The 10,281-nt window shown below is 32.4% G+C and overlaps 1 non-coding gene across 1 annotated transcript; it reads right to left on the bottom strand.

Annotated features, from left to right (window-relative positions):
- Positions 1-6,403: 6,403 nt before the first annotated feature.
- Positions 6,404-6,509, bottom strand: LOC128032729 (small nucleolar RNA R71). Its single transcript, XR_008189018.1, has one exon. It is a non-coding gene; the product is annotated as a small nucleolar RNA R71 (small nucleolar RNA).
- Between the last annotated feature and the right edge of the window lie 3,772 nt (positions 6,510-10,281).

Here is a 10,281-nt window from a genome sequence, read left to right as displayed (position 1 = left end):
AACTTACCTAAACTGGTTTTGAAACAAACGCGACTCCAAGGACTAATCAACAATTTTTTGCTTTTCCACATTTTCCAACGATTGATCTGTTTATTGATCTATACATAACAATTTAATTCAATTATCCAATTCAAATACTTTAAAGTACTTAAATTCATGTAATTTACCGTTTATAAAAAAATTACACTTTTACCCTAAACTTTCACCATTTATTCAATTTAGTCCTTCAACCTGAAACTTTAAATTTAACAGAATTAAACTCAAATCATGTTCACCTAATTTTCCATAGTCTCTATACAACCCAAATTTATTCCATTTTAACACCTTAGTCCCAAAATTAACAAAATTTACTTAATCAAAAAATATTTAAACATTTCATAGCTTCCAAATCTACAAATTTCTATAAAAAAAAAATCTAAGATTCATCAATGGCAAGTTTTAAAATCTTTAACAGTTTTGAAAATAGAGGTACGAGTTAACTAGACCTAGTTGCAACGATATCAAAAACATAAAAATTACGAGAAATCGATAAAAAATGACTTACCAATTGAAGCTTGAAGCTAGACGTGAGCTAGGTCTCATTCTCCCCTTTTTGAATTGATTATAAGATGAAGAAGATGAATGAATTCTGTTTTTATTTTCTTTTCTAATTTTATTAACTAATTTAACATATATTCTAATGTTTTATAATATATGAAACATCACTTTGTAACTAAATAATCCCCACTAACATAAGAACACCATAGAAATGGAATATTTACCATTTAATACCTCTAAAATCTTTAATTATGCTCCTTAGTTAATAGAAATAAATAGGAATTAAATTTTGCAACTTTTATAATTTAGTCCTTTTCTTAATTAATTATTTAAATAATAAAATTTCGAATCGAACCTTCACATACGAAATTAATAACTTTATAAATATTTAATAAAAATATTTATAGCATCGGTTTATAGAATTAAGGTCTCGATACTTGATTTCGAACACCACTTGACTTACGGAATAAGCCACTATACTAAACTATTTGTTCAATAAGTTATAATTTATCTAATCAAAATTCAATATAAAACTATAATCGACTTGTATGAATTAAAAAATAGTTATTACAGACTTATTCATAGGATTTATGGTCCCAAAACCACTGTTTCCAACACCATTGGAAAACGAGCTGTTACAGGGGCTTCTAACGATTTTTCTACAGATTTCTTTATGCAAATTTCAGTTTAGATTAGGTTTTCTACTTCAATTTTTTCTTAGTTGGAAGTTTTTTATTTTGAATTTGAGATGATTACGAGCGGAGATTATTTCGAGAACACGCTTTTACATTGATTAATCCATAAGCATTCTTTTCCCTATTCTATTTATTTATCTCTTTCTTTACTTTTGTTAATTGAATGTTTCTGTAGATATTATAATAGACTTGTGCTTTTATACATATCTCACATGAATTGATTGTTTAACTGATTAATCAATTAAGTAAATAATTATTTGAAGTTGGGTATTTTTTCAGTTTTCTAAAGAACTTAGTATACTAGGATTGAAGACCCTAGAAAACATCTAGGCAGATAAGACCAAAAGGGTATCCTATTGTGTAAGCCTTTAGTAGACTTGTGTTAAGCGATGAGACCAAAAGGGTATCTATTTGCCTAAAGAGACCGAAATGGTATGTTAAGTAGTAACTCTTAGCGAAGATGAGACTGAATGGGTATTCCTAGTTAAGATTGGTAAATAATTCAATTAAGTGTTGTTATGAACTTAATTAATAATTGGTGAGTCAATTGATTTTAGGCTAAGTAGCTCGCATTGTTGAAACTAGGAATAGGGAGTCCGATAACTTAACTTAGCTTTAGTTTAGGTTAATTATTTTTATTATTATCTTAATTTGGAATCTACACTACTAATTCATGACTCGACTAGGTTAGTAATTATTTTCAAGTAATTAAATTAGTAATAATTTTCTCCAATATAACAATTCCTTGGGTATGATCCTCAAAAGACTTTCCATATGTTTTGTTGTAAACTCACTATATTACAATTTGAGTTCTTCGCCTGTACATACCTCACTTTAATTATTTATCTAAATTTCATATTTATAAGCCTCCACGCATGCACTTTGGGGTGCGGTCAAACATGCATAATGAGAAGAAGCAAGCTAATTCCAAGATTAGAGACTCCAACAAACTAGTATGGCCAAACCATTCCCGACTGCTCCACCCAAACTGTAGTGAGAACTATAAATTCTTTTTTCCAATCCTTCAGGAATATTAAGGAGAGACATGACATGATTGAGTACTCCGCAACCTCAGGCTATGTCCGTAGCTAGCACAGGAAGTGTTCGTAATGTGGATAGATCAGTTTGCGAGCATTGTGGAAGAATCCATGTGGGAGACTATAGGATAAAATGTGGAGCTTGTTTCCAATACAACTCCAAATAACATTGTAGAAGGTTTTATCCGAGAAAGGCAGATGAAAGGAAAGAACAAATTGCAACGCTGGTGCTAGCCTTGCTTAGAGGAAGAAAATTGGGGACTAGTAGTAGTGTTAGTGGTAATCGAGGAGGAGCTAGGGATACATCAAAGAGATCTAAGGCTCGTGCGTTTTGCTAAAGCCTATGCAATCCAGGCTAGAGAGGAGGTTGTTGCTCCTAATTTGAATGTTGGTACATTTTCCTTATTTGATATATCTGTCCATGCATCAGTTGACCCTAAGTCGACTCATTCATACATCTACACATCATTAGTAACGGAGAGAAAAATACTAGTAGAAAAGATAGAATTTGATGTACATGTGACTGAACTTGTAACAACTTTTTTTCAATGATGTCAGAAACAGTAGTTTCGAGACCACAATTTCGACGAGTGAGGCCATAAACATCATTATTTAATATTTATGAGTCAAGTATAGTAAAATAGTGAATCACAGTTTGATAGATTTGTTAATTGAATAGTTAATCAAGTACAAGTGATTTTAAACTAAAGTTAGTGGTTTTGAAAAATGAGGTATTGAGACCTCGTTTCCAAAAACCAAGCCCGTAAATAATTTTATTAAATATTCAAAGTTGTTATATAGGTGTATTTAATTTTGGAGACTAGAGGGTTAATTAAGATACAAGGACTAAATTGTAAAAATAATAAAAGTTAATTGGTATTGGTTTTTATTTGTTAAACGGATAAATTAATAAATGTTTAAGGTTTTACGTGGCAAATTACCCTATCTATAGTTAGTGGCTTGTTAGTATATGGTTTATTTGAATTTTATTATTGAAAATTAAATTAAATTAAATTAAGTTAAAATAATAATAAAACAAGTTATCATCCATTTTGTTTTCATTTCCTTCTTTCTTCTTCAACTGAAAACACCAAAAACCTAAGGAAGCCATAGCTCTTTTCTTCAAGCACAATCAGCCCTTGCATGTGAGTATTCCCAAGGCTCGTTTTTCGTAATTTTTATGTTTTTGAGATCATTGTAGCTTAATCTAGATACCTTGGGTATTAAATCATAAAACTGTTAAAAGTTTTAAAAGTTTCCATTGATGTTTTCTGAAGTTTTTGATGTTAAGTGGTAGGATTTGAAGCTTTGATGGAAAATATGACTATTTTATAAAGTGCTTTTTGTTAGTTTTGAGTTTAAGAACCAAAATGAAAATATGTTGAAATTAGCAAGAAATTCTTATAATATAGATGATTGAGGGTCGTATAAGGATAAGATTAAAGTCGTATGAAAATTTTTAGGCTTAAATATGAAAAATATGCTTAATTTAGTTTTAGGGACTAAATAAACTGTAAAACTTTAGGAAATTGTGAAAATGATAATATGATATCTTATGAATTGAATAAGATGTTATAAGGTATTTAGAACTAATAATTTGAAAGAATTATCGTATAGATCAAGAAACAAGTCAAACAAGATATAAGCGAGAAAAGGGAAATAACATATTAGTCATCGACACTTCTACTTTTAGTGTTTATACCGTAAGATCATACGGTATAGTTCTCTGTATTTTGTAATGATTATGTTGAATTGTACATTTTGGAATATTTTAATTATACTTAAATGTCGCAAATAGATTTAGAATTATTAGATATTATTTAAAATGTGAAATTGTGCTAAGGTTGTGATGAAACATGTTGTTATATATTTGTGGAAAATTGGATTGGTTGATTATGATTATGAATTTGAAATGGAGAAATGTTTATAAACAAAATGTGAGAAAACTTGTTATCCTATTAATTGTTCGAGCAGGGTTAGGTATAATTGACATGCCATAAGATAGAAAGAGTTCAGAGTTTTACGACTAGTACCGGGGAGTGTTAGGCACCCTATTTGCCGGTTATACCAACTAGTGCTAGGCACATTTATTGTCGATTTTACCAAACAGTGCAAGGCACAATTCATTATTACGGATTTATCATTAGGTACTGGGTGCCAAATCGGTGTGTTGGTTGGATTTGCGTATCCGTCCAAGTCCGAGTCTTGTTAATAGGGAAAATTGAAAGTGGAAACTAAGATTACAACTTGTGGAATGAGTTAAAATAAAGTTAATTATGAACTCTAGATTGCATAGAATGAACCTTTAGATGAAATGATACATTAATGTTGATTTTTAAATGAATTTGAGTGAAAGGGTGAAAGTACATGTAAAATGTGCATATTGTTCATTACATTTAACTTATGCATTAGTATGTATCATATTATGTTTAATATTCGGATTACAAAAATACCATTGAGTTATACTTAAAGTACGGTTTTTTTGTGTGCATAGGTTAGGTATTGAGAGAATCAGTTGTCGATCCAACATTTAGCGGCAATCCTGAACTCAAGTGTTGGTGAATTACTCTTTTTGGTCTTGGCATTTACCTAGGAATGTTTTTATATTAATAACGGCCATATTGTGTTTCGGTTGGCATTTTGAAGGCTATGTATATATATATGTATGAATGTGATGTTAATGGTCTTGTTGTTGATTACTTGTTAGGTTGCTTGGTTTTTATGCCTAATGTTCAAATGGATTAGATAATATCATGGTATGCATTATGGTTTGATTGATGCTTGGATGTGAAATGATGGATAATATACATTTAGGTTATGTTTAGGGATGTTTTGGTAAGTTAATGCTTAATACTAGAGATTGGTTGAATTGTTAATTGGTGATTGAGAATTTAAAGATGAATGTGTCATTTAGTGATTATTGAATTGGTATTTGTATGTTCTTTAGGTTGTGCTTTACTTGATAGAAATGGTTGAGGTGCCTTAAAGGCATATTGGTATTTTTGTGTGTATATTCATTTGGTTAGCTTAAATTATGAATTGAGGTGTAATTTTTGACATATTAGTTAGGCACATAGGATGTGATTTTAAATGATGTTTTGGGCTTATTTTGATTTGCTTTTGAAGTGGTTGAATATGGTTTAAAATGGGTGACTTGTAGCCTAAGTGATTTATGCTAGAAATCTTATTTTGAAAGGTTACTATAGGTTTACACGGTCTCAGACATAGCCTGTCACACAACTATGTTCCATACATCGTATCATGGCTCGATTGTGCATTTGTAAAAATTTAAGTGGTTTTGGTGCACACGGGCATAGAGAGTTACACAGTTTGCTCACACAGCCGTGTGACCCTTCCACACAGCCATGTGACCCACTCACATGGCCTTGTGGCATATCTTACAAAGGCACGATTTAGGGACACGACGGTCTAGTTCATCACACATGAGCTAAGCTTTCACATACGGCCAGAGGACATGGTCCTGTGACCTCTGTATGTAGATTTTTCCTTCCTTTTTAAATTTGTTTCAATTTAATCCCTATCAATTCCTTGCTTAGTTTTGTCCTTCTGTAAGCTTGATATTAATTCAAAATTGATTGAATCGCATGATAATTTGATTAATTATGAATTGTTGAGAATTAATTAAGATTTTAAATTATAATGTGCTTGTAAGTGTTTGTCTTTACTTGTAGCGCCTTATTACTCGAGTTCAGCGACTGGATAGGGTAAGGGGTGTTGCATCTTATCCTTGTTGCTGATAAAAGAGATCGAGCTATTCAATAGTATGTTATGCCCTTATTTAGTGAACTCAATCCAAGGATTTTAATACTCAAAATTGAGGCCCCTTTAGTTTGAGTTAAAACAAGTGATGTTTTAGATGTTGCAAACAATGAGGCAATTCAGTAGGATGCCTACTGAAGATCCACATCTGCACCTCCGCTTATTTATGGAAGTAAACAATTCTTTCAAGCTACCCAGAGTATCTAAAGATACCTTAAGATTGAAGCAATTCCCATATTCGTTGCGAGATCAAGCATGAGTATGATTGAATTCTTACCACCCGGTTCTGTATCCACTTGACAAGAATTGGAGGAACATTTTCTGATGAAGTATTTTCCACCAAGTAAGAATGCTAAACTATGAAATAAAATTACTATGTTTCAACAATATGATTATGAGACTTGTATGAGGCATGGGAACAATTTAAGGAACTACTTCGAAAATGCCCTCATCATGGTATTCCTCACTACTTCCAATTGAATACCTTTTAGAATGGTCTCAATACTCACACAAGAGTGGTGGTGGAAGCTTCAAGTAACGGAGCTCTTCTTTCAAAGTCATGCAATGAAGAGTACATTGAAATACGCGTTGAAGCCCCATAAATTTTGGCATATTTTTTAAATTTATTTAGGTACATAAATCCTAGAATAATCAACTGAGAAATTTTAGGAATATTTTTTTATCTTTTAGTAGTTTACTAGAATAAGGGAATTACTTTCCTAGTTAGGTTATGAGTATTTTTTCTATTTATATTCAGTTTTTTCCTTAATAAAATTATAACTATTTTATTGAATACTCTCTTGAAAGCTTTCATGGCATCTGTGCTAGAATAAATCTCCAGTAACACCATGGTTAAAACAACTTTCACTGGAGATAAGAGATCCAGCAACCAAATAGAGCTAGAAAGTTTTGTTGTCGAAACAACTACTGAAAGTGCAATGACTCAAAGGACAGAGGCGTCTCACCTCTCTTTTCAGTTGACATCTCACAAGCTGAATGGTAAGAATTACCACAAATGGTCGCAATCTATGAAATTAGCAATTGATTAGCACGACAAGCTAGGTCATTTGACTGGAGAAGTCAAGCAACTTGTAACAGCCCAAATTCGACCGAGTAGATTTGACCCGAATTTGGCAAGCTACATTAGCCACAAAAGTGACTTTCCGTTAAATCTTAACCTAACCTCCAAGACACTACCTATTTACAACATATATTATGCTTAGTTATAGCACAACAACGAGAATAATTCATGCATAAGATATAAACATGCAAGCTAACAAGCATACACAGGTAAGGTTTGCACCACAACTTAGGCTTGAATACGTCGAACAACATAGGTTCGCCTATTAGAATAACATATGAGTTCGCAGTACAATATAAAGTATGACTTCGCATGAAAACATAATTTCACATATCAAAGTAACACACACTGTTCTCATTAAAGATAAGGCATGAGTCCGCACAATAATACGGGTTTGCAAAATAACTAAAGTTCGCATACTTCGTAGGTTCACACTTACCATTTTAATTTCACATGCATTACAGGCTTTGCAAATAGAGAAGTCATTCACACAAGAGTTCACATACATGTAAAAGGTTTTCATACTTTTAATAGGGTTCGCAAAAAATATATGGGTTCGCTAAGTAGTAAAACTATCACTAACAGGGGTACATATGTAATTTTTGGGGTTGTAGAAAATTATAGTTCGCAGTAATACTGAATCGCGTATATTACTAATAAGTTTTTCATGAAAGTAAAGGAAATACAATGTAACACTCATACATGAAGAAACATCAAACTTTATTCATAGTAAAAGATAATTTAATGTTTTAAGACATGGTTCGCTAAACAAAAACAAACTTAAACTTTTAAAGATATTATTTCAATAACAGAATCAAAATATAATAAGTCTAAAACCCACATAAATAAAACCCCATCGCCTATTTTCCAGGTTCGCCAAAATCTATTTAGGGATGAGTCTTACCAAGTTATTTACCTTGCCATTACCATCCGCGACCTACTTACCTGCGAAGTAAGAGAGAAGTGGGTGAGTTCATTAAGAACTTAGTGAATCATCAGGAATCATCAGCGTTTGCTTTACAATATAGAGTTTAAAATAGAAATTAGACTTAGTTTAAAAATCATGTCGTGAGTTGGGTTTGTCGTACAGATGCGAGACCCAATTCACTATTTTACCTTCTTATCAGAAAAACATATAAGTTTATAAAAATAGTTTCAATTGTGCTTATAGAAAAATCATACTTGAAAACTTAGCTTGTTTAAAACAGATCTTGTATAGCATGAAACATGCTCACATAATTTTCTTATTAAAATGGCTGAAGAACATAAATATTTTCTCGCCCACACTTATCAGAATATGTTGGATATGTGGATCTTCTTGTAATGCCTCAGAATGATTCAAAGAGTCCTTACAACATGTCCCATAAGTGAAGCGCGAAGCTATGCACTCTCCTGTACACCAACATGTCCCAGTGAATGGAGCACAACTCGACATTCCCTCATCTCTTCATATGTCCCAGAGCCTTAACGCCCTAATCATAGAAAACTTATGGTGAGTACTCAAAATCTTATGGCATGCCATTATATCCATCGTAAGGGCTCATAGAGGAGCACGCACAGAAACTTACACATAGAGCTCGCATAGGGAGCTTTTGCTTGAAAACACTTATTTATATAAAGTTTGCAAAAGTAGCTCGTGAAAACACAGTTTATAAAACTGTATTTAAAAAAAACATACATTAAAACATAGGCTCATATAAGAGCATGCGTAAAACTTATCTTTAAAATATAAATTTAAAAACATGACTTGAAATTTTATCTTCAAAACAAAGTGTCAGAACTTGAAAACAGAGTTTTTAGAAAAACCTTGTTCTTGGAGATTAGTTTAAAAACCTTAAGTTTCAAAAAAATATAAAGTTTGCACACACACGGCAATTCCTAACCATTCAAAGATGCAGATAATAACTAAACAAGCTTGGCCTTGCCTTTATCCTTGCTAATAGATGGTCTGATTGCTTCGCAATATAAAGAAACACACAGATTACTAAGCAAACAGAGCTTACAGAATTCAAACATGCAAGCGAATCTAGCTTTTTGGATAATCAACCCTAACAGGTCAGAGGCTTACCTTGGTTGCTACAAACTTGAATCATAATAGAGACTTGATGATAGAATATTTGATGAGAGAATTTCCGTGGAATAAGGGTCGTATTTATAGGCCTAAGTGTCCTAGAAATCTTAGGATACCCTACTTTACTTAGGAAAGGTGTTACTTGCATGAAATGTATTCCTAGATACACCAAATATTTATTTCATAATTTGAGTCTGACTTGACTTTGAATGGTAGACACCATTTCGCAACTTAAATGGTGAACCCCAGTTTGCTAAGCAGACTAGCGAGCCAAACTTATAGTGAATATGGCAAACCCCCTTACCGCATCTTTTGGCATATACTGGAACACTGAAATATTGGTGAACTCTTTACTGATACTCCTTTGGCGAACTCCCCAGTTTGTCGAAGCACTGGCGAACACCTAGTTCACCGAAACACTGGCGAACCCTCACTTGCGAGGCCAAAACTTCTAGACCCGGTCTCAAGATGTTACACAACCATATGTGGGTCATCCAATGATAAGCACTTAGAGGTAAAAAAAATCTATGATAATTGCATGGCTTATTAATTCCATGGAAGCATCCATAAGTAAATCGTTTCTTTTTCTCCCAATTGTTAAAGATGTTTGGGACATTTTGAAAGGCACTTATTCAAATTTAGAAAATGCTTCACAGATCTTTGAGTTAAAAATAAAGCTCTGGAAGACTAGGCAAAGGGAAAATGAGGTTACTTTTATATAACTAGATGATGTCTCTTTGGTAAGAACTAGATCAATCTTATAATGATGAATAATTGTATCCTAGAGATAGTTTAAAAGCTAGGAGAAAAGAAGAGAATGAGTGAGCTTATTTATTTTTGGCTCATTTAAATAGAGAATTTGATGAAGTGGGATCTTAGTTCCTAGAGAAAGAAACTGATTCCAACTCTTTGTGGGATACCTTTTTTTAGGTTAGAAGAGAGGAGACTAGGAGAAAAGTAATGTTAAGGCCAGGATTTGAAGCTAACGATGATAATTCTACTCCTATGACTATTAAAAATGATGATGACAGTGAAAAAAGGAAGAAACCTTGGTACGACCATTGCAAAAAATATTGGCAC

The sequence above is a fragment of the Gossypium raimondii genome, chromosome 1, assembly GCF_025698545.1.
Source record: "Gossypium raimondii isolate GPD5lz chromosome 1, ASM2569854v1, whole genome shotgun sequence".
Taxonomy (NCBI): Eukaryota; Viridiplantae; Streptophyta; class Magnoliopsida; order Malvales; family Malvaceae; genus Gossypium; species Gossypium raimondii.
The sequence above is the reverse complement of the archived record's forward strand: the minus strand, read 5'-3'. Positions and strand labels throughout refer to the sequence as shown.